Below are 26,032 nucleotides of genomic sequence, written 5' to 3'. Positions count from 1 at the left end.
AACATACTAGTATGTATTTTCTCAAATTTTCCATTAACATTTTATAGTTTAGAAAAAAACATCTAATGTTTTTTATGTGTCTAAAGTGCCTGCTAAAACCTAACCTAATCAGAGCTCTTACGTTAAAGAACAATTTTCTCAGCTGGAGTTTACATCTCCTCTTTACTAACTGTGCCCTCTTGTCTACATTGTATCATTAATCTAAGCAGTTGATTTCTCAACTTCTGGATGGGTTTTGAAATCTGCCTTGTGAAATAAAGAGCGTTAATTCCTAAAATGTAGATCTGACTGTCCCTCATTTGGAAGGAATGCTCCTCTTTTTAGAGCCAAATACCTACAGCATGTCCCTCTTTCCTCCGCAGCTGTCCCTCTTTTGGTCTGATATATAGGCCTCCATAATTCCTTATGGTCCATACCAAGGGGGTGGGGGTGGCTGATAGGAAGGTTTTCTTTGGCTACATACTTTGCGCTAAAAGGTTCCTCTTTCTCAGCTCAAACTGTTAGGAGGTTTGTTAAAATGGATATGTGGCCAAGATAGCCACACATTCTTAACTAGTTGTAACTGAACTTTAACTCAAGCGCTCACTGACCTCTGTAGCTGCAGGCACTGTGAGGTAATTAACACTCATTCAAGTCTTAGCTTCCCCTGTCCCCTCTCCCAGCGGTGACTTGGTTGCCTTCCAACCTTTTAAATTCTAATGTAAATAAGAACAGAACATCTTTTTTTTTCTTTTTGCACATACAGTACTTGGGCATTGAAAGTGAACACAGCTATTACTCGTTTCACTGAGTGAATTAAACATTCTCCGTCCCTAATCAACTCCAGTAGGTTCAAGCAGCTGAGACACCTTGACAAACACTTTAGAAAATATCCAAATAGACTAGATCAATATAAAACCACATCTTCACATTTGCATTTTCTTCCTCATAAAAAGAAAAGGGATGCATTTGATAAGTGTAGGCTTACAGGTAGTAAAACTCACAGTGCATTTCTGATGTATGCTGATATAATTCAGCCGACCCCTCTTAGATTTTAGATATTTACAAAGTGGTCTAAATGCTAATTTCAAAACATGTCCTATGCGATTTACGCAGAGTGAAAAGATACCCCATAATTCATTGAGGCAGCATAAGCTGTGGACTTGACAACGGACAGTGGAGGATTCATGAAGCAGAACCATAACTGACAGCTCTGCTGCCCAGTATACTGTGTTGCTCCAGTGGGTCTTGGCGCTCATGACTTTGTAGTGGTTATGTCAGTGTGCACAGTGAGCTAAAAAATTAAAAGACAAGTAAGGTTTCTACTTTCAAATGGTTCTTTGCTGCAAAGTCTTTTAAACTTACTGTAAAAGCAAGAATGTAAATGAGCAATAGATTGACATATATGGCTCAAAGTTTAGTTTTCAATTTCCTGCTGAATCGACCAAAATTTGAGCTATGGGTGGCCCTGCAAGCACTGCTCGGCTTGACAAAAAAAATCAACCTAACCAGTGTCTGCTCTCTCCTGACTCCTGAACGCTGTGAAGAAAAAAGAGTGGGCGAGCGCAAGCGCAGTCCAGATCATTGGGGGGGGAGAGGAGGAGAGCAACGATGAAGCTGGATGGATGCAGCTAGGCAGCCAGGAGCGCGCACGTTGGACAGACACCATGGGACTCAAGGGGACTGCGGTGGATCAGAGACCGGCGCTGGAGGGACTTTGGAAAACGAGTGGAAGGAAGATGCTGTTCGGATCAAGAGGCATCACATAAGGTAAGTTCTTACAGCAGCATTAGGAGGGGGAAACAAACTGCCAGTAATGGCACTTTAATGATGGTACATTTATGTTGAAATGACCCAGTGGTATACTAAGGGTGAGACTGTGAGAGTCGTACACCTTAGGTGCATAAAGGGATGCACTGTCTGTAGAGGCTTGGCTTTAGCATCACCCAACTATTGTGCTGGCAGTCCTAGGCAGATTGATCTCCCACACGACAGTGCCTGCACAGTTCTGGCACCAACAACACTCAGCGGAGCCAGAGAAGCAGCGGAGGTTCTCCTGTCTCAGGTAGATAATCACTGACACCAATGGTTTTCCTGACCGCTAATGTAAGAGGGTAATTCACAACTTACCAACAGTGTAAGCAGGGCCGGATTTACTCTATCTGCTGCCCCAATGCCAGGTTCCTCAAAGCGCCCCCCTATATGCAGGCTGCATACAAGTGACCTCGGCGACATTGCCAAAATCACTTGTACAAAACAAGCGGCGGCTTCCCCGCTGTAAATTTAATTCTGCTTGCCCAAAGCAGGGATAAATGTAGAAGACAACTACCCACCCAGCACCCAGAACTGCATGTCCCGGGCATCAGGATATAGGAATTCCACACCCCTGCTGCCCCTCTACTCCCTGCTGCCCAAAGGCCGGGCCTCGGTTGGCCTTGTGGGAAATCCAGCCCTGAGTGTAAGTGGGCACTTCACCGCTTGAGCACTAATCTAAAGGGGCACTATGCTGACCACCGATGTAAGGAAGCGCTTCACCTATTACCACCAACGTAAGGAAGCACTTCACCTGTGACCACCAATGTAGAATGCATTATACAGACCACCAATGAAAGGGTGCCATACACCAAACACGCTTCACATATTCCGGACATACTCCTGACCAATGTACTTTGTGAGCTGTGCTGTGCATAAAATAATTCTGACAGTTGCACTTTGCAAGCATACATACATTACAACTTCTGCACTCTGTGAGATAACCTATACATTACATACTTCTGACCTCTGTGTCTGCAAACTTTGCTATCCATTACATACTCCTAACTGCTGCAATGTCTGTGTATCCTTTCTTGGCATTATCCTTATTTCATCATTATTATTGAAAATATTTGTTTTCATATAGAGTCCTACAGGTGTCAAATATGCTAGACATGCTCCTGCCTAAGTCTATGGAAACTGAGTGGCAAACAGCCAGTCCTGCTGTACCCTGCTCCTCAGTCTCATGGTACTAGTTGCAAGTCTATAATGGTGTATAGGGAGTTTCCCAACACATGAAAGAATACACTTACATGCATACTTGTACCTTATGAATATGCATGTATGTCTGTCAGCAAAATATTTCAAGTACTGGGAAACAATAACTTCTCAGCTGAATAAACAAAAATAATTAATGTAATAAATAATGAACAGCTTGATAGTCATCCGTTGAAACAGCAGGTCTCCCTGGTATGTCATGCATGCCACAGCAGTGTAAGGACCTGTTCCTTTTCCCCAAAGTCTTGCCACATTTTTTAAATGATGCCTTGAGGGTGCAGAATTCTGTAATATTGCTTCACACATGTTGAAGAATGATAAAAGTGTATGAATAAACACATAAACAATGTTCAAACTTTAGACCGGTCCAGAATTGCAGGTATGTCAAAGCACTAAAAGGACCAATTCCTTTCTATCCCTTTCACAAAAGTGATTGGGCAGGTGCCCAGACCTGTGCTGGTGCTTGATCAATGAACCACACAGTTAAGTTTCAATTGAAATTAAAGATATTGTATGGATGTCCCAGCACTGTAAATGCTCATTTTTTTTTACAAAAACCTCACAACTATTTACAAAGATGTCCATGAGTATAAAGAAGTGGCACAACCTGAACATGCTATGCAAACAAGACCCGGTGTTCCTGCTGCCTGAAGCAGAAATACGCCATCATACAAAAACTTTGGTGTTCCTTATAGAATATAAGGAACACCCCTGTCAAGAAGGAAATATGGAGGCAGCCATTGTTCATCTGTCCTTCTAAAATGCTCCATTATGATGATCCTTTGGCTTCAATACTTTCTAAGACACTAAATGGTAATCAGTCAGTCTGGCTTTTCTTGAGCTTTTAATTGCTTAACAAAAAAGTATGAAAGCCAAGCAACTATAACTTTCCTAAGCAGGTAAGAAATGGTAGACTCTATATTGCTCTCATATAGTGTATTTTAAGGTGCTACAACTTTCAGTATATTACATTTTTGTACATTGCTAAAATAACACCTGACACAGGAAATATTTCATACATGTGAAGGTCTCCTGGTGACATGCAAACCCCAGGATCTTACACCAAGAGCAGCAGAAAACAACAAGGGCAGCAACATTAATAGTTAGGTTTTCATTAAAGAAACCCATATTCAAATACAATAATTCAAAGCTATACTTATATTGTTGCTGGGACTGATAATTCAAACATTAAAGAAGTGATCCAATGGTACAATAGGTATATGCCCCTGTTATTCAGATGTACCATTGGTTTTTTTTCCTGCATTTCTTTTTTTAATTATTATTATTATCATTTCTGTAAAGTTTTAAACTTTAATAAAGACTTAATGTTTTAAAAATGAAGGGCTCCAATAGTTACATTTCTTGTAGGAAACAATGTTTTGGTATCCATCTAGAGTGTCATTTTGTCAAACATCCAAGTATTTGTTCACATAATCCCTGCTGGATGGAAGGATCAATATTTAGACTGTCCAATTCCCTGTTTAATAAGATTATCATGTGACTAAAAGCCTGGGACTGGTCATGTGACCGGCACCTAAGGAAGTTTTGGAGTAGAGTTTTCCCCAAGAAAGGCAAGTTCTTCAATACTCCCATTACTTTCTATTTTTCCATCTGTAAACACATTTTAAAGTACAACTACATCATTACTAAAGACAATCCCACTCTTGCTAGCCTCCTAACATAATCTAAAATAGAGCCCTCTCCAGGTAAGTACCTACTTTACTCTTCCTAATGACAGCGGGCGTTTCCTAGGTTTACTGCCTCATTGCCAAAATCTTCTCCTGTGTTGGCACAGCAACTCCCCTTAGGCTTGAGTGGAGCTGGAGGGGAGGGGGGTCTGGGGTGCCACTTTAGAAAGCGTGCCACTTGGTGTGTGGATGGGGAATTTCTCCCTGGGGGGGGGCAACTATGAGCCCTTGCCCTGGGTGACAGAATGTTTAGTTTCCCCAATGACTCTGAGCACTGCTATTGTAGTACTGCTTCACCCAAGTCTATTTGGAGTTACTGCGCTGACACAAATGTTTTTATTTTTAGGAAAGAAAGTAGAAGTAGCAAAAGGTGTCTTTTGACATTACACTGTCATTCTCAAAAAAGAAATTAGAGAGTTGCCAGGAGGTACTAAATGCATGTACCCAGAAGAAGAGTCAGCGTTTTACCTGCTCAGAAATGTCTTGTATGTGAGCATATTAAAGGAAAAAGACCTGCTGCAGGTATGCAGAGATGTCCCTATGTATCAACACTTAATTCTGGCTGCATTCATTCTCTCTCCCATTTTTAAAAAATAGCAGAGTCTCTTAAAAAAATATTTAAAAGAAAGAGGTACAGGGACTACCAGGGACTCAAACACTGCGTTCAGGCTCAGACACCCTTGGCACACTAGCTGTTGTGGGACTACAAATCCCATGTAGCATTGCAGGACTGATAGCCACAGACATGACTCTGAGAGGCATAATGGCATTTGTAGTTTCAGTGTCAAGATTGACTACCCCTGCTATAGCATGAGATGTAGTCATTTTCTCTGCATGTTCTTCATTAGTGAAGTCTACAAGCAAAGATATTCCTGCACGTTCAGTGTAGACATCATGCTGCCACCAATTAAACAAACTGGATTTCATTTTCACAGCAATAATCATGTAGCAAGGTTCCTAACAAAAGGGGTGCAGACTGCAAAGAAGAATATCACCACACCAATGTACCTGAGACTGTTTGAATCAAAAACACTCACTTGCCTGCATGTGGGTCAAATGTGTGGACACATTTTTGTACAACAAAATATGGGGATTACCATCATGTGTGCAGATCTCGCTATGCCTTAGGTGCTCCAGTTGTGTGCAGATTCCACTATGCTGTAGGAGCTCCTCTTGTGCGCAGATCCTACTATGCCTTAGGTGCTGATCCAATTATTTATCAGGTGCTCCTTTTGTGTGCAGATTCTACTATGTCTTAGGTGCCCCACCTGTGTGCAGATCCCACTATGCCTAACGCTGGTCATACACCTATAGATTGTGTGCATATTTTCTATAGTCAGATGGAAAAAGTGCAACAGGTTCCCCCATCTACATTAAAATGTGTGGATGGAAGAATCTCCCACTGGGCCAAGCTTCAGTATCTTGCTAGTTGGCCCCCGCGGAGCAGACTAGCAAGATACTGAAGCTTGGCCAAATGGAGATTCCTCCATCCACACAGTTTAGCATAGATGGAGGAATTTGTTGCACTTTTTCCATCTGACCATAGACAATCTGCAGAAAATCTATATGTGTATGGCCAGCTTTAGGTGCTCCTCTTGTGTGCAGTTCCCACTATGTCTTAGGTGCTCCTCTTGTGTGCAGTCCCCACTATGCCTTAGGTGCTCCTCTTGTGTACAGTTCCCACTATGCCTTAGGTGCTCCTCTTGTGTGCAGTCCCCACTATGCCTTAGGTGCTCCACTTGTGTGCAGTTCCCACTATGCCTTAGGTTCTCCTCTTGTGTGCAGTCCCCACAATGCCTTAGGTTCTCTTCTTGTGTGCAGTCCCCACTATGCCTTAGGTTCTCCTCTTGTGTGCAGTTCCCACTATGCCTTAGGTGCTCCTCTTGTGTGCAGTTCCCACTATGCCTTAGGTGCTCCTCTTGTGTGCAGTCCCCACTATGCCTTAGGTTCTCCTCTTGTGTGCAGTCCCCACAATGCCTTAGGTTCTCTTCTTGTGTGCAGTCCCCACTATGCCTTAGGTTCTCCTCTTGTGTGCAGTCCCCACTATGCCTTAGGTGCGCCTCTTGTGTGCAGTTCCCACTATGCTTTAGGTGCTCCTCTTGTGTACACATCCTACTATTTCTTAGGTGCCCATCTTATGCACTAATACTGGGTGCTACTCAACTACATCATTGCGGCAAATGTGATGCTATCAACGTGCAATGAGCTTTGCCTGACTAACCTCCTCTATCACAATCCAGGTATCTTAAGCTATGCGCGTCTCCACTTTTTCTTGCAATAGTTTTTTTTCTTTTTTTAATAAATGAGTCGTGGTGTCTTCCATCAGCAGTAAGTGCTCATTATATCTCGTTCCATTGCTATCTCTGCAATGCCAGTATAAATTAATTATAAGGTGTTGACCCTTGCAGTGCTGAAAGATGAACAGCTTTTATACATTGCCATAAACGGATGAGTCACATCTCTCCCTTTCTCATTTAAAAGCTTTGCAACTTGGCTATAATGTTTGATTTGTGACAGCTTAATATTAGCTTAATATTCTGCAGGCATAAAGCTAATGTCCCACGATTCACTCTGTCGCATAGAGATAAAGAGTAAAGACTCAGAAATGAATGGGAAGTGTTTAAAGAAAGGGGTCATAGCACAGACAGGACCAGACATTAACACTTTCCTTGCTTACAGACACCAATGTCATCTCTGTCACGGAGGTCTGTATGGTAACAACTTCACTATCTCAATGCAGCCTTTTTTTTAGGTAGACATGTCTTTTGAAAGGTAAAATAATTAAAACATTCATACATCAATAAATGTATTTTTTAAATACAAGCAGTGTAAGTATCTGAATGTGACCTGATATCAGTCTATAGCAGTTGCTGTGCAGCAGAGCTGGAGTGTGAGAGGAATAAGCAGCACAAGGGGCCAATCAGTTCATGTGCTGACAACATGCATTCTGATAGGAAGAGAGAGTAGAGAGATGAGCTCATCAATGTTCTGCTTCTCCTTTCACTGTCCAGTCACAGGCAGGGGTGGGTCCAGGTCAACCTGGGCTCAGAGGGGGTTGATTGGAGGATGCTGGCCATCACACAGAGGAGAAATAAGTTATGCAGGGTAAATCTCTGGATTGAAGCTAATTATTGCAGCAAAAACTGCTTTTGTTATTTTATCATTTAATGAATTACTTAATTAATTTTATTCTTATGCTTTTTGGCTGGAACTCTGCCTATACAGTAACAGACATTTCATCACTATAGATGAATGTGACTAAATACTTCTTATCTAAAAATTAGGGAAGTTTAAATGTAGGGCAGATCTTCTAGCTGCATTGATGCATGTTGTGGTTCATGTAAATGGTATAAGTATAAAAAAGTTAACATGATTTTATAGCTGTAAATATATGTTTGTAGCAATTTCAATCTTACTCCCCCTTCCATTTTGCTTTGCAGTGGTCAGGGGGTCACTGTTCTGTAATTATGGTCCACTCTCCAAAAGCATTACAAAGGTGCAGCCATATCGGCACAAACACAGCCCTCAAGCATAAATGGCAGAATTGACTGCTTAGGACAACATGGGGCAGGACCCTGCACTAATATAATGAGATGGCAAAGTCATTGACTTTTATATGATTACTTTTGACTGTTTTAAGGATCTTTTAGGATTTTCCACATGGATTTTCAGTGTGCAGCAATGAAGGTGCAACCAAAATCATGAAAGAGTGAATGTTAATGGGCCTATATTACCATGCGTCTTCAGGCAGAATATTTGCTATATCATATATACTTATACAGTATATTAATACTTATAGGCTTATTTGGGGAGATTTAGGCCTCATTCACACGAGAAACGGCCGGCACGTACAGCTCTGTGCTGCGTGCATGGCCGTATCGAGCAGCTCCCGGGAAGGACAGGTGCTGCATGTGATTAGTACGCAGCTCCTGTCCTTCTCTATGGGAGTATGAGGCAGCACGCCGCCCTACGCTCACCCCAATTGCAGGTCCGTACATTTGCGGGTGTCCTGGCTCAGACGCAGACAGGATCCATCCTGTCAGCGTACGAGTACGGACACCCGCACGAACGTGCAGGGCGGGTGAGAGTAGGGCAGCGTACGGCCGCATACAGCACCTGTCCTTCCTGCGAGCTGCCCGATACGGCCGTGCATGTAGCACGGAGCTGTATGTGTCAGCTGTATGTAGCACCGGTCCCCACAGGGATTCCCCCCTTCCCTCTCCGATCCTCCAGTGCTGACTGGAGGGATGAACTGGGGGAGGGGGCGGGCATAGCTGGCTCTGCCTGTAGATAGGCAGTATATAGCAGGCAATAGCCCGCTATATACTGAGCTTTGGGTCACAGGAGGAGGTTAGTATATGTCCTCCCGTGACCCTAAAGAGAACTATGGAATAAAAAAGTTACCCTATAGTTCCCTTTTACGTGTTTTTATTGATGTGTGTGTATATTTGTGCATATGTTTATATGAACACACATTGCCCAGAATGGGGTGGCAGTTTATGCCTGAATAGTTGAACAGTGCCAGCTATAGAGTTGCCATCTAAAGAAAGAAATGGTTATAGACTGTACTTTTGCAATCATCCACCTGAGCCAAAGGGTGACTGTATTCTACATACAGTATGTGTAATAGTCCAGTACCTCAGAGGTTAATCATTTTGTAATTACCCCAGTTGAAAGATCCCCCCTATGGGTATTAAGAACTGGAGCTCATCAGGCTATAAATAAAAGACTGTGCCATCCTACAGCAAGAAGGCACTCCGGAAAACTACTTTTAACCTTCCCAAACCTCCTCCCCCACCCTTTACTTTATTTCCAACTGCTGCTTCAAGTGAGGTTGGTTTTATTAGCATTAAATTAACTTCAGAAGCTCTTTTATGCAATAATTAGATTTTTCTTCCCTCTATTTTCCAGTCGGGGTTGTTGCTTTCCAATTTCTCCCCTTATCTTTATGAGCCTGGCGCTCACGCATTGCCCTCACCAAATTGAAGGAACGGTCTTGTGTTTGTGTGCCTGTGTTTTTCTAGTTGAATTATTGGATTTTTTCTTTTCCCTGGCTCTTTTAATTTGTGTGCCGAGACTGAAAAGGACAGAATCTCTGGAGCAGAAAAGTAAAAAGGAGGCACTGGTTGAAGCAGACAGATTTTTTTTATATATTTTTTTTTAATAAGGTGCATTTATTTTACAGAATGTTAAATGAATGGGAGCTGTAGAAACACATTTGTAGCAAATAACCATTCTCTTGTATTTGGCAAATACAGCTGCTGTCTGCTTATTGCTTATCTGCAATGCTATGTGTGCTTTGTATATATGTATTTTTTGAACCCGTGCAATGCATATTTGACATCAACATACATTTGAGGACTCAGAACAGTCATTTTAAGGCTGAACTCCAGGCAAACAGCTAAATACACAGATAACATACCATGTTTGCCCATCTAGTCTGCCACACAGCACAGCCCTGCCTTGTTGGGGAGGGGACCTGAGCTTTCTCTGCTGCAGTTTCACTTTAATTTACATGTCTCCCCCTACACCCACTATGTGGCTGGACAGCAGCAGAAGAAACAGCTTCTGATAGATTAATGGTTACAGAGCTGCGTTAAAGATGAATTATGGGCAGACATGTTATTAACGCTTGCAGTGGGGCTACTCCTACACTGTAAGGGTTACCTGCTCATTTTTGCCTAGGGTCATAAAAAAAATATACTCTCAGCCGGCTTGCTCTTAGACTGGTCCCTGAAGTGTCTTCCCCCTCATTTGCAGCAGTCTAGGAATCCTCAAATCATAACATCCAATATAGTGTATAGGATGTGAGGACGCCGAGGGATATTTAATTGCTGCAGTGGAGAAGGAGACAGGCTAGAGTTCTTCTTTAATTGTTGCCTTTTATATCTACCTGGAGTTCAACTTTAAAGCTAAACTCCAGACAGTAATGTTTCCACTGACCTTGCTCCCTTCCCTTATGATGTGCCTATCACAGTTTGGATTCTCCGTACTTGTGCTACAAAAGATGAGCTATGCCTGAATTAAATCCCTGTAATGTTATCTCAAGTTCTATAGAGGTCTCCCATCAGTGACAAGGCACCATAGGTGAGTTCATGCACAGGTAAGGTGTCTTTGTTATGTAGCGCTCACCCCTGAAGGAGCCGCAGGAATACACGGGTTCTTCTGTCCCCCAGCTAGAATCTACCGCACAGACAGGATCCACAGCACGCCAGCACACCTTGTAGGATTTTGTAAAAGCTTTACTGAACAAATAACGTTCTGTGTTTGGCCAAAAAAGGGAATAAAGTTCGATAGCAAAGATAAACAGCATTTAACAAATACTCTTTTGGCACTCTGACAATTTGCAGCCGCATTAGTCTAAATACTGTGATATAGAGTGCTTTGCTTTCTGAACAGATTCCACTGACTCTGGATACTGGGTTGTTAATGACTCAGTCCCAAATATCCACCAGTTCCCTGCACTACTGGCCAGTAGCAATAGTCTAGAGCAGTCATTCTCAAAATGGGTATCCACAGGGCCCACATTTGTCCTTGGTTATTAAGTCGTGACCCAAGTTGCACTGCAATGGAACACATGGCATTGTGGTACTGCATGTTCCGATGCGGGCAATAGAACTGTGGGTGGGAGGTGCATTTGGAGTGCCATTGAAATTAATGGCACTGTAATGCACTTGTCACACCAAAACCCCTGGTAGGTGCGATGGCGAAGAATAGTGTGTTAATCGCACGGGACTGTGCGATTAACGCACTGTACTAGTACTAGTGCACTAATACACTTAATCTCCTCAAAAACACACAACAACAGAAACAATCTCACACACATACACACTCCCCCCCAAAAAAAGATAATTTTTATAAGATCCACCCAGTCTCCCTACCTGGAACTGGATGAGAGTGGATCCTTAGCCTGGGGTCCAGTGTGGGCTGCTGTACTGTGACGGAGCTCCATCCATATATGCATTGCTTGTACAGCTCCCTAGCATACCCTGTAGAGGTACCGAGAACCAGAATATGATGTCATTCCGGTCCAGGCACCTTTACAGGACATGCAAGGGAGCTGTAAGCAATGCACGTATGGATGGAGCCCACCCTACCTCAAGCTGACAATCGGCAACGGGTAGCATATTTTGAATCGCTGCTTGGCGCAAGAACTGACAGTACTGCCCCAGGGGGAGGCTAAGGAGCCTCTCACCTAGAAAAGTGGAAGGCGCACGAGAACCCACTGAACACGGGGTCGCGACCCACTTTTGGGTCACGACCCACCAGTTGAGAACCAAGGGTCTAGAGTAGCCATCGGTGTGGCCCATACTGTGTTACTGAAGTAGTCAATTCTAATTAATACAGGTGGCCAGAGGCCTATCACCAGTTCCGTGGCACAATTAACAGCTCCTGAGTTGGTCAGTGAAAAGAGGGCATCCCCACCTTCTCCAAGCAACTTCCCTTGGTCCTCACAGCCATTGGTGTGCAGAAGATGGCAGGTCCCGGACACTAGTAGCAGTTGTGTAGCCTCTCTAGGAGTCACTCAGCAGTATGTGGGTTGTGGTTTCACAGATGGTATTCCACTCACAGGATCTGACCATTCATCCAGGCCGTGATTTCCCTAGATGCTGGTTCTCTCAGTCTCTCACTGGGGACGATGCATCGGAGTTTACCAGGCAGATCAGACTGAGCAATGTCTCTCTCCAGGCCTGCAGCAAATATCTGACAGAGAGCAAGGCAAATTCCTACAGGGTTTTTGGCTTCCCCTGTCACAATCACCAGCAGCACAGCACAATATGGGTGTCCTGTCTGAGAGGTCTTAGCTGACCGAGCATGCTCAGGAAACTTCAGCTCACTCCTCCTGCGGAATGCCATGCCTCCTGGGAGTTGCAGTTTTACCAGTTCATTACAGCACAGTCTCTTCCTGGCACTGAACTACCTATCTCACAGGTCTCTGGGTCTCGCAGGCTGCACAGCAACAATTAACTATTTACAAGACAAATACACTTAATCTTGTAGCAATTCTATAGGGGATACAATTAATATTATACAGTTTGTGCAGCTCATAACAAAATAAATGTACAGTACAGTTGCAATGCAAGACAAGAGGGTTAGAAGGACCCTGCTCCGAGAGATTACAATCTAAAATGGATGGGAAAGAGATACAAAAAAGTAAAAAAAAAAAGAAAGGTGTGGAAGTTGATGGAGAATGTAAAATGTCAGTTTTTAGTTAGAGGCAGGAAAGACTTCTCTGAAGAGATGAGGCTTCAGGGGGCACTTACAGGCAGACAGAATGGGAGGTAGCCGGAGAATGGGAGAGTCTCTAGAGAAGCCCTGGAGGCAAGTATTGTAAAGAGGTGATGAGGGACCCAGAGAGCAGGAGGTCTTGGGAGGATCAGAGTGGACAATGTGGGTGACATTTTGAGATGAGCTTGTAGATGTAGCTCAGGGCAGAGTTGTGGATGGCTTTGTATGTCACTGTGAACTTTGAGTTTTATTCATAAGGCAAATAGCCAGTTCAGAGATTGGCAGATAAGGGCTGAGAACAATAAATGGTTGGTGAGGTGGATGAGTCTGGCAGCAGCATTTATAATAGTTGAGGTGACAGTCACCTAGCATGTAGCTCACAGTCACCTGTGTCTTTCATGGGAATTATCTGGCTAGACGTAATTTACACACTAGTTTATACGGCCCACCATGGTTTCCTTTACAAAGACTGGCAAATTGAGGCAAGGTAAGCTTACAGTTACACATCTGCAATCAAATTCATGTTCTCAGAGTTTAGCGTTGAGGTCCATTTGAGTAGGAACAAATGAAGTTAATGTCAAATATCAGATTGGTTTCCATGTTTACCATTTTTTCTCTTTTCCTCTCCAGTAAATCAGCTGCCAATTGCATAGTGTCTAAGCTGGATCTTAGCCTTGTAGTCAACAATTATAAAAGAAAAGCTAAAAAGAATAGTGCACTGGAGACATATTTTAGAACCCAGCATAATGAACATTACATGAAAGATATACATGCCAACCTGTTATTATAGGATTCAAAATGTGTGTACATAATTCAAATTACCGTGTTTCCCCGAAAATAAGACACTGTCTTATATTTTTTTTGGCTCAAAAAAACACATTAGGTCTTATTTTCGGGGTAGGTTTTATTTTATTTTTTTATGTACAACAGTCTACATGTATTCATGTACAAAAATATGGTGATCAGGGCAATCAGGGGTGCCGTACCTTTCCAAGAGCAATTTGCTAACCAATCGCTGGCCAGAATGAGCGAAGCGCGCTTTCACTATAGATTCCTCACAGGCGGAGTGCATTTGGTATCACTCTGCCAGTGACAGGAGTCGGCGCTATAGAGGAAGCATCGGCTTATGCGGCTCTGCTCCCTCCAGTGCCGCCTCGCTGGCTTTGTTGGCACAGCTGATTCTCTCCTGCGGCTCTTCAAGTTCCCCCTTATGCCACCGCCGGCCCTGGGAAGGGTCACAACTAGGTCTTATTTTCAGAGTAGGTCTTATATTTTAGCAATTCCCAAAAATAGTACTAGGTCTTATTTTTGGGGTAGGTCTTATTTTCGGGGAAACAGGGTATAAGTGTTATGTATTAAGCTCTTTGCCCATCATGCCCTTGCTTTACGAAAATGCACAATGCTTGAGTTAGTATGATGCTTTGAACAACTCTAATTAATAAGCAGCATTACCTGGAGGAATAAGAGCCACACAAATAACTTTTTATTAATTTGCATTTTTCTTCCTGTTTACTTTCCATTGACTATTTAATCTTCTTTTTCACTTAAAACATTTGCAAACCTTATTTTTTATTTAAGGTCTCATTACCATGCCAAGGCAGCTGCAAGTTAGTGAGAATAATGCAGAGTACCAAGCAGCATTATATAATGCGTACATGAATATCTGTATTACCACCGGAATAATGTAGGTCAGGCTATTTGCAGTTTGGTTGTGAGCGGTCATTAGCGGGAAACAGAGCAGCGATACATAATTAGGAAATACTAAATAAATGCTTAGAATACACATGGCTTAATTTGTAAAGGAACTTATTATTACGGTATTTTTTTTCTCATTTGAACTACCCTCTATGGGAAGCCGAGCTCATGTTTCACCTGTGGGGAAGTTCTCTTAAAGAAATTAGAAATTACAAATACATACCATTCAACTGCAAGAATTCATATTTAGAAAAAAATTATTCAGGAATGAAACAACAACCATAGAAGCTTATCTAACTGTTCTGAGACCCATATACGTGCAAGGCCAGGATACTGTCTTTGAAGGTTTATCCTATAATAATTTTAAATTCCATCAATCTTTCTGAACTCCATATTCTCTAAAAAGAACAGAGATGGTCCATTATATACCTTACAAAATTGCAATATAAAACAGACATATAAAGCCTTTTCACTGCACAAAAGCCCAACTTGACATTTAAGGACATGCAGATATATCAAATATATTAATTTAAAAAATTTTAAGGACTACTTCACACGTATGCATTGCAGTAATCGCAATGCACTGAATGGCTCCCCAGTGCATTAAGGCAAAGTATCTGCTTTTCAGCACACATACACAAAGCATGGTAGAAAACTACAGTATGTTGTGGTGCGCTGTGTGGTAGAAAAGGTGCAGGTATGGGTTTTGTGTCTGTTATGTTACACTAGCAGCCCATTCAAATAAACAGGCTGCCTTAATGCAATGCAACATAACACAGTTTTGCATGAACAGTATTCTTCACTAGAAACACTTGGATTCAATCGTTTGGATGGGTTTCCATTTACTTTTGGCCATATAGTGTACATGGCTGCCGGTTTGACAACAACATTGATCCATCAACCCTCACTCCCCTTGCTCTATGGTTAAGCCCTTGCAGGGGATGAAACGCGCCAGTGGGAGGATGTGGGCGGAGTGTCTGTCAGTTATGACAGAATAAGGTTTTTTTTTATGCAAGAATCAGTGGTGCACAGTTTCACTAATTTTGCAATTAGAAAGTGTGGGTAAGTGATGGAAGTTGCCGGCATCTACAGCTGGAAGGGGAACAGGATCTCACAGCGGTTGCAAGCATATGTGAAAAACATTTTAAAATTGTCTATTTTCTTACTTTCAAAATGCTACCTGTGTTTGTCCATAGTGTATCTGTCTTATCAGAGGAATATATGTTAAGCTACACAGAGGTTACCTGCATAAGATAGTGAATGGGCTCTTCCTCCTACTGCTGATTACTTGGGCATTCCTACGAAAAGAACAAACCCAACCTGTGGCATTTTATTGGTTTTGATTATTGTTCATAATGCCACAGTAAGTGAAAGCAGTGTCCATGATAAAATGGAATGTGAGTAAAGAGAGATGGCAGGATATAGTAAGCATACCTGGCAGCTGCATATGATGCTGTAGGAGTACTGCATAGTTGCACATATAATGTAGATGGAGCCGCTGTGATGAGCAACAGGTAAGAGCTCATGAGTTAAATGGGACATGTGATGGAGATGAGATATAAATTAGTTTAGATTACTCTTTGCACCAGGGCCCTGTGGTTTTTGGACACTCTATGAATTGACTGTGCAGTGGCAGTTGTGCATTGACAGGGCTCCTTGCCTGCATGAGTTAATTGTCCAGCTCTCAAAGAATTAGAGCCACTAAGGATGTTTTAATACTTGTATCATGAACTGCAAGCCTCCTGTCTGCAATAAAGCACAAGCTTTAAACAATTCCTCTCCCAGTACTAGACCTGCTCTGAATGAGAATGTTCCCATCAGTGTGGCAGCACAGGCTAATCACATAATATGCTGGTGAAATGCAAGAACAGCCATGGATTAACAGAGCTTCCTCACCGAGGGGCAGCGGGCAGTAAATTAGCATTATGTGTTTGTTCCAATTACAGGAGGTAATTATGAAAACCAGCTTAAATCAAATGTGTATGTGTTATGCGTTAAAGAGGGAGAGGTGGAATGCACTGTGTTCTTTTGGATAAAGAGCCTTACGGTGATCTACAATGTTTTCACCCAGCCAATTAAATCCTTAAGAACAGTTTGGCCCTAAAGGCCCATAGCATGTTAATGGTGATAAAAGTCTGATGGTCAACTGCCTGACTTGAGCGTTGTAACTTCATGTGCTTATACCAATTACAGAGCCAGCAATCTATGCATAAGCATGTCCAAAGTGCCACCACCAATAATCAGGGCAGCCATCAGAAATTTTGAGGCCCCTTACACGGCTTTAGGCCGGGCCCCCCCTGCGCTGCTGGACGCAGGGCTTAGTGACGCGCTGGACGCAGGGCTTAGTGACGTGCGGGACACAGGACTTAGTGACGTGCTGGACGCAGGGCTTAGTGACGCGCTGGACACAGGACCCACCTGAGAGTGACCCTGCAGAGCCCACCATAGATGCTGCGCAGCCCATCTGAGACTGTCTATGGTGGGCTCTGAAGGGGTCTCAGGTGGGCTGGTCAGGGCTGCATCCCTCCCCTCAATCCTTTCCTTCCTTCCTTCCTAGCTCCTCTTACCTGCACACATGGCCTCGTCTGCCGCCGGACCGGCCAGAAGTGACGTCACGTCCATAAGGTGACGTCACTTCCGGCCAGTCCGACATCGGACGAGCAGCATCGCTGATGGGGCCCTAGCTTGTCTCAAAGCCGCTGGAGCGGCAATGCTGGGGCCCTGCGCTGCTAGGGCCAGGCCTCCGCCTCCTCGCCCTTCACCATCAGCCAATAGTCATGTAAGGGACCCGGGCGGGCTCCCTACGCTGCCCGGGCCCCTACATGAGTATCGGCTGTACCCCCCTGATGGCGGCCCTGCCTACAATAATCAAAATGTCAAAAACCTAATTTAAAAGATGATGTTTAATCGGTTGCTATAGTTTACTGCACCCTTACCACTCTTTAGTATGTCTAAACAAATATGTCTGAAACAGTTACCTTGTATTTAACAAACTGCTAACACTGTGAATGCCAGCATCTCAATTGTTTCTCTTTTTTTTGTCAGGCAGTAGTCATTTATGTCGAGTTTAGTGACCCACTTCATAATAGGTTACTCTGTTTGCTAGTGCTTAGGCAATATGGGAGCTGAATGTGTTTTCATTCTTACTGAATGTGTTTTTATTCAGTAGCTGTAGAATTCATCAAAGACTTGGTGAATTATACCTTAGTAATAATTAATAAGATAATGTCACTATTTGTGCCCCCATTACAGTCCACTGACCCTGAAGTGATTGCAGTCCCAGAAAGTAAATGAGGTGGGGAAGGGCCCATTTACAGCATAAAGCACATGAAACATGGAGCATATACAGCACAAAGCAAAGACAGCGCATACATAATACAGAGCATACATTAAAGGGCAGTTACATAAGGCTATTTTGGGATTTTTATCCAATTCATTAATAGTGGTTTTGATAGTGCTCTCATAGGCAAACAAAGATGTGGCTAATTGTTTCCCACAAATTGCTGCCTTGTCTTTACTTGATATTTTATTTATTGGGATGTGTTTTTTTTTTTTTTTTTATTCTAGTTTTCTCTATTCTACCAACTATCCTACAACCCATATTATACTGTATAGTTTATACGGTAAATATTACAGACTATCTGGGTAAAATAGAAAGGATATTTGTTAATTACCCTAATGCAATGCTTTTCAATACCATTATATCTTTCAGTAGAAAGTGAACATTGCAATACAACATTACCCCATAAAACTGTAGCCTTGTGACATCAGTAAATCCATTAATTAATACCTGTGTCTGGACATGAAATCACAATGTTTCAGAAAGAAGCATGGATTTAAGAAAAAAAACAACTGCTCTGACATCAGTGCAACTTGGGCAGAAGTCAAACATTTCTTAAACTCAACCATTGAATCAACATAGCATATGCATAATAAAACTTTTTTTCACTTTTCTTCAATAAAAAAGGACGCACTCAATGCCCAACCTGTATAGTTTTTCTAATGGGTTGGAAAGTTTATATATTAAATAAAAAGAACTAGGGATGCACCGATACCGATACTAGTATCGGTATCGGTGCCGATACCGAGTATTTGGGTGAGTACTCGTACTCGCCCAAATGCTCCGATACCTAGCACGAGTACTTCTTGTATCAGGAAGCCGGGCAGCGAATCATTACACACTGCCCGGTTTCCTGATTGGCCAGGAAACGGCTCTATGCTCTCTCGTCACTTGTGATGAGAGAGCATGGAGCCGACTTCCCGGCCAATCAGGAAGCCGGGTAGCGTGCAATGACTCACTGCGCGGCTTCCCGATTGGTCAGGAAGCTAGCAAATCCGGAAGCCGGGCACCGTGTAATGGCGCAGCGCCCGGCATTCTGATTGGCCGGGAAGCCGGCGTCATGCTCCCTAGTCATCTCATCAATCATAATATTAAGAAAGTGACCTTACAGCATTAGTTTGTATTGCTTTAGAAAAAATGTGACCTGTCCCTTTAGGAAAAAATATTGGTAATTGGTATCTGCGAGTACTTGATCAAAAGTATCGGTACTCGTACTCGGTCTTAAAAAAGTGGTATTGGTGCATCCCTAAAAAGAACTTTCAACAGCTATAACTGCTCATCTTTGCTCCCTAGAAAAATTCTACAAGCTGATTGTTACCAAACAACTGCAAGCAAAGTTCAATTACGGTTTAATGCATGCAAGGGTTGGGCTAGAATGGTCAACCATTTGCCTTCAATACCTTCTAAGTCACAAACCAAGAACAAGCATATAGATTAGGAAATTTAGGGTGTGGTGTATGCAAGGGCTGGGCTAGAATGGCTAACTGTTTGGCTTCTATACCTTCTAAGTCACAGACCCAGGACAGGCTTATACATTAGCACATTTAGGGTTTAATGCATGCAAGGGCTGGGCTAAATTGGCCAACGGTTTGGCTTCTATACCTTCTAAGTCACAGACCCTCAACAGGCATATAGATTAGGGAATGTAGAACTTATTATATGTATAGTTCCAGTTTAGCTTGACAGGTTAGCTAACTAGCATTATCAGAAGGTGAGTAATAGCAGCCCCTGTCTATGTCATGACAAGCTTCCTTAAAAAAAATCAAAGTCCTTAGTTTCTTACATTTCCAAGGGGCATTGCCTGAAATCTCACTTGTTTGTTTGTGACACCTTAATAAAGTCACCCATGAAAATAATTCACAGCCAGTGTATGACAAATGTGCCGCATTAACAAGACTGCACACACTAATTTTTAGCAAACAATCTTGTTTCATTGTCAAGACAGTTCTAAACAGATGAAAATTGAAATGTGATTGGTTGTTATGTGTACTGCACTTTGTACATTATCATTGTACATTATCATTGCTCTTTCCACTGAAGCACAATAAAGATGTCTACATAAAAATGGCTTGGCTGTAAGACCCCCTTTATCAACACACATTTGGTACCAGTAGAATCTATTCATGCAGAGGTTAAAAAAAAAAAGATGCTGATGGTTTGATAAAGCCTATGCTTAGAAAATACAACGTTCAACATGTTGAGTCACTGGCTGGAACATATTGACACATTTAGACAGCACTGGAAGCCTTTCTCTCTTAGCACAGGTTTCCTTTACCCAGAGACAAGTCAAAGTTTGTAGTTTTATTGGCCAGTAAAAAGTACCTGTAAATTAAACACATTTGGAGTTCATGGTGCCAGGGCCATTTCCAGGAACTGGTAAACATGACCTTTGAGCACCACCAATATACAAAAAAGTGCCAGAATTAAATGAGTAAAGCGTTTCCATGGCATTCACCTATTTGTCTCCAGGTTTTAAAGAAAGAAGTAATCTTCACCCTTCTCTATGAATCAACCCTACCCTACGGTAGGAAGGATTTTTTTGCATTTCTATACATAGGTCACTTGAAACTGTTCAAAAGTGGTCTTCTAGCTGTACAATTTTGAGAAACACTGCAGGTACCAGGATGGTTCAAAAATGACTCGGCATATGGTACTAAAGCAGAAGTTTTTTTATGTTACCCAATTGTTAGAAATCTTATTACAGTAATTCTTACTGAACTTTCAGTTTAAATCAGCTAAACAGATTCCAAGTGCATAAAAACAAAACACGTGCAAAGTCTTAGGCTCCATTCACACATGGCGTTTGCGTCTTCCGAGCGGCACAAAAACACACACATTTTAACATACGCACGGATTCTGCACATTTTTGGCAATTATTATAGCCAGAAAGCGTGGAATCCACCCAGAATATCGCGCTTGGACTTTTTTTTGTGGTGCGTGTTTTCGTGCCATGCAGGCGTCATGCAAGTGTGAGCAACTTACATTGGAATGTATTATTTGATATGTATGCGCATACAGAAAACTGCTAATGTTTGAACGGAGCCTTACAGTTTGTTTTCGTTTTGTTGAAAGCAGCCACAGCCTAAGAAAAGCCTGTCCCCTGACAGCATGCTGCTGGACCATTGATCTCCATGTTGAAACAGTGGTCTTTTTTCAGAGGTCCAACATACCCCATTGCTAAGTCGGATCTAGAGTTTTCCAATTAGCAGGGGGAACAAGCTTTTTTGATGTTAAGGCTATAGCTCTAATTCGGCAGGGGGCGTTGGAATTCTGCAGACACACCACTGCTTTCACATAGTGAGTAAGGCTCCTTCTCTACAGCATGCTGGCAGGGGACAAGCTCTTCTACTCAGGCTGTAGTGGATTTCTAATGAAAACAAACTTTAAGACTTTGTACATCTTTTGTTTGATTTCGCTTTTTAAACCAGCCTTTCTCAACCAGGGGTGCCTTCTGGCTTAGTCAGGGGTGCCCTAAAATTTTTGCTAAAGGGGAGTCACTTATGTAAATGGCCTCCAGGTGTGAAGGGAAGGGCTACTTATGTGAAAGAGGTGGACTCTCATGTGAAGGGAGGCTTCTAATGTGAAAGGGGCAGACTCCAATGTGAAGGAGGGATTTTGATGTGAAAGGGACCCCCCTCTCTTCTTAAACCTTGCTGAAATTATTAGTGAGTGTGTATTTCCAGACAGTATCAGGTTGTGTGAATTTGCAGTTTTGATTGAATTGTTCAATGTATATAATGCCGCACTCAAAAGCCAGGAACTCGATGTAAAAACCTTTATTCCCAGGAATCTACAACAGTACAAGCATAACCAGATCCACAGGCTCTGACATGTTTCACAAAAAGGCAAATTAAGTTTACTAAATTGTATTGAGATTGTAGTCCATCACTGAAGCAAGCTTTGGAGCAGTGGCTACTTTACAACACACACAGGGTCCATGGAGAACAAAAGTAGCCACCCTCCAGAAGGAAGGACAGTGTAAGCACCAATTCAGAGATGATTTGAGGATCTACAGCTGAGTAATATACAAATAAAGTCCAGTATTGTTCATAGTTAAGGTACTCAAATGCATTTTTGAGATTTAACTCCTGAGTCTAGTGTCACTTTAACCTCTTGATATACCAGAACACTTTAATGATTTATTTACTGCTAATAGCTCAGACAATTATGGACATTTTTTTTTCTTACAAATAGTGAATTCAAAGACAAAAAGCAATGTAGGTAGTTCCTGATTTGCCTACTAGTCTACTTCAGGCATACATTTTCACAGGCTTTACTTGAATACTTACACAACAGTGTTACAGGTCTATTCACAAAAGGGTAAAGAGTATGGAGAAGACAGGAGAAGTGAACAATCTAGGCCAAAATAGCGAATTTGGATAAATTCTCCAATTCAGCTCACTTTTTAGTTTAGCTATTTTGGCCTAGATTGTTCACTTCTCCTGCCTTCTCCAAACTCTTCACCCTTTTGTGAATAACCCTGTTAATGATTTACTTCCTCTTTTGTGCAGTGATTTCAGAAATATTCATTTTCATATATAATTAGTACACACAAACAGAATTTACCCTTAAACCAAAATAAAAGCTAAATGAGCTACATGTTTTTCTTACTAAATCATTATGATGGTTTGCACATATGCCCCCCCCCCTATATATTCTGTACAGACACGACTGCACTTGACAGACACTGATGCATAGCATGACACTGGAATTAAAAAGTTTTGAGTGACTATCATTGACGATGCATCTTGTCTGGGATTTCACACTTCACAAATGTGATATAAATACCGGGAAATTGGCTTCATTGTGCATTCTCCCCGACAGCTGCCATAAAACTAATTGTTTCTAACAATTTCTACCCAAACTAATCATGTTGTGTGTTACATCACTCCCTGGCAGAGGCGCACATGATTAATGCGAGCAAACTCTTCCATACTTGCTTTATTCTGGTATTATATTGTATTTTGTGTACTAATTATACATGTTATTATCAATATTTCTATAACTCACTACAGAGTACAAAAGAGGAAGTAAATCACTGACACTGCTGTGTGTGCATCCATATCAAGGAGCTAAAAGTGAAGCCTGAGCTTTGTGTATTCCTTGTTTGTATTAAATACGTTCTATGGTTTAAATAATGTATTTGAGTAAATCACCCCCAAAACACATATCATTGACACAAGTTTGTGAGTTTTTATCTTCTAGTAAGTTTTATTCTATGTAAAAGAGTTACGAGAGGAAAAAGAGAAAAATGTTTTTGACTAATCTGGTCCACCCTCCTTAAAAAGGCTCCAGCATTTATTTTGTTCATTACTTAATTCTTGGATAGAGGAAACCTTTTCAAAGTCCCTGTGATGTCATCACAAAATTAACAATGCTCCGCTGGAGGGGTTGAAGAGGGTGCCTTGGGATCACATCCTCTAAATGCAGGGAGTCCTATAGGAACATGCTCGCTCCTCCGCTCAATTAAGAGCACTATGTTTTTAGTCATAATGGATGAAATGAGATAATCATGGCCAGTGCTGACTGCTATGTAGGAGGAGGGTTTTCAGTAATAACAATGCTGAGAACTCTCTACGTGTATGTGCATGTCGGTGCAGCACTGTAGTCTAGGCAACTAGAGTACATTGCTGAACAGTTTGACGGTGTTGCAATGATATCACTTCAGGAGAATCAACACTTTCATTCTACTGGAGGAAGTCCAGGCATTGGCAGGAAGATGCAAATTCCAATAAAAATATGCTGTTTGCTTTGTTTCACTGTGAACCTTCAATGGTATTTTTAGAACATTGATTATAGTTCTCCTTAACTTTTTTGGGGGGATTTTTTACACTTTGGACTGCCCTGGATTAATGGGTGTCTATGGAAGGAGACTTTTGCATGAATTAAACTTGTTTCAACCAATTATAAGTATATAGGATGGACAAAAAATGACAGTGAACAGTTATCCATATCTTGGGTCTTGATCAAGTTAAATGTAGGCCTCTCTCTTATCAAAAAAGCCTTCTGGCATGGATCTCTTGAGAAACTTGCATGGAAATGAAATGAGATGACCTAATGTACACACATTTCATGCTGCTCTGCTGCCATCATGATAATGATAAAAATAAGTTCATACCTTATAGGACTTCTCACTCTTTTCCAGGCACCATAAAGAAGCCTGAACAGGAATATTAGAGAGAGCCCAGGAAGCAGAGGTCAGAAAGAAGGAAACATAGTGAAAGATGTAAACTGATAACAAGATGGTAGTTAAGGTTCAGAGATGACATGAGGTTAGGCAAGGGAAGGCACTACCCAAATCAGTGAGTGAGAGGCCTGGAGACACAGATATGCACTGTGGTGAAACCACATGGCTAAAGATGGACCACAACTATACTTTACTGCAGAGTATGGAGGTGAGAGTATGGACCTGCAGCAGGGGCTGACTGGCAACTTTTAGCCCAGGGGGCAAGTACAACCCAGAGGCCCATGGTGCAGCAACTTGGCCCCCCTCCCGCTCTGCCTCTTCCCCGCCTTCTCCCCGCCCCTGTCTGCCACTTTTGCCATCCATGTAATGACTTGGTCGATTAGTTGTTGCAGCCCTACATTCATCCCCAATTTCTGGGGATAGTCACCAGATTGAGGAGACCGTCCCCATACAAATTATTATTTAGCGAGCGGCCGCCGTGTACAGAGCCGCATCTGTAGCGGCTCTGTAAGTGGCGGCGGAGGGAGAAAAAAAAATCCCATTAGCGAGGCCAGTGACGGCCGCGGGAGCGGCCGTTTTTAAAGGCAGCACAGAGGCCCGAGGGGCAATTGCCACCCTGCCCCCCGGCCCAGTCCGCCCCTGACCTGCAGAGTACTGCAGAGGTTCCATCTTCAGTGATAATGTGCTGTGGTTCCATCCGCAGCCCCTATTTCACTACAGGACATATAAGTGATATAATGGTCATCAGATGGAACCACAGCACACAGGGGGTGGGGGACAAGAACCCTACACTCCCAGAAAGAGTTACAGGAGAACTATGAGGTGAGTGATTTCCACTCATCCTCATAGTTCGAGCCGACGTGTGACAATGAAACTGTCACACATCGGCTGAACAATGTCACTTTAAGCATCCAGTGGTGGTAAAACTATACAATACTGTTGTTATTGGTCAGGCATTGTCCTTCTGAGTTATTTTAGTAGAGTGCATTTGACAATAGGTGTGGAAACACACAGATCCCTCTTGGACTGCATTCTGTAAATGGATGTGTTTGTTAGAGGATAAAGGTAGTAGAAGAGCTAATAAAATACGCAACACATGTGCACTAAAGTAAAGGGAGGAATTTACATTGCAAGCAAAAAATACATATGTAAATACTTGCAGAAAGCTTGTAAGCTTATAGAAGATAAGTCTTTGTTCCAATAAGCCTACCTCAAACCTGTCAGTGGAGATACTTATAGGCATCGTCTGTAAAGATTATCAGTGCTCAGAACCACATCCAATAAATAAGCATTGCTAAAATGTTCACAGGAGCTAATCTGACAAATTGGTACCTGTAAGTACAGTCTACTGCTGATACCACTATATATATAATTATCCCCACTGGAAAAAAAACATTAAACATTAAAAACATTATTGAAAGGTAGAGTATGATGCACTCATAAAGGAAAAACCTTCAAGTACAGACAGGATACATCCTACCTCCCTAGGGCTTCCATTTTGTTGTTAGAATACACATTACTGTGTTTATAGCAACAACTTCTGCAGTATACAATTCGGTCAATAGATGGCAGTGTTTATAAATTATGTTATACAGTATCTATGGTATATACTTTGTTGTATTGAAAAAGGTAGAGAATAAAGCTGTGGCTTTCTTCCTATTTTCAAGCCATGAGCAGCATGCATATCAGACGGTGTGCTTGTGTTTCTCTGTGAGGCTGTGCAAGAAGTTCCAACATTTTTTTAGCCAGGCAAAGCTGTAAAGGTAAAAAAAAAACAAAAACTGTTGAACATGCTAGAAGTCTAGTAATCTAGTGCTATACTGTGTACTCTGCAGTTATAGCTAAAACAACATTATCAGGAAATACATTAGGATTACTGAACTC

General features: G+C 42.1%; 1 protein-coding gene across 1 annotated transcript in view; it reads right to left on the bottom strand.

Moving 5' to 3' along the window:
• The window catches only part of UNC5D (unc-5 netrin receptor D), a 490,550-nt gene that overhangs the window by 211,958 nt on the left and 252,560 nt on the right, over positions 1-26,032 (bottom strand). The gene's annotated exons all lie outside the window — the stretch shown is intronic.

This window comes from Nanorana parkeri, unplaced genomic scaffold (assembly GCF_000935625.1).
Source record: "Nanorana parkeri isolate BGI_ZX_2015 unplaced genomic scaffold, ASM93562v1 scaffold762, whole genome shotgun sequence".
Lineage (NCBI taxonomy): Eukaryota > Metazoa > Chordata > Amphibia > Anura > Dicroglossidae > Nanorana > Nanorana parkeri.
The sequence above is the reverse complement of the archived record's forward strand: the minus strand, read 5'-3'. Positions and strand labels throughout refer to the sequence as shown.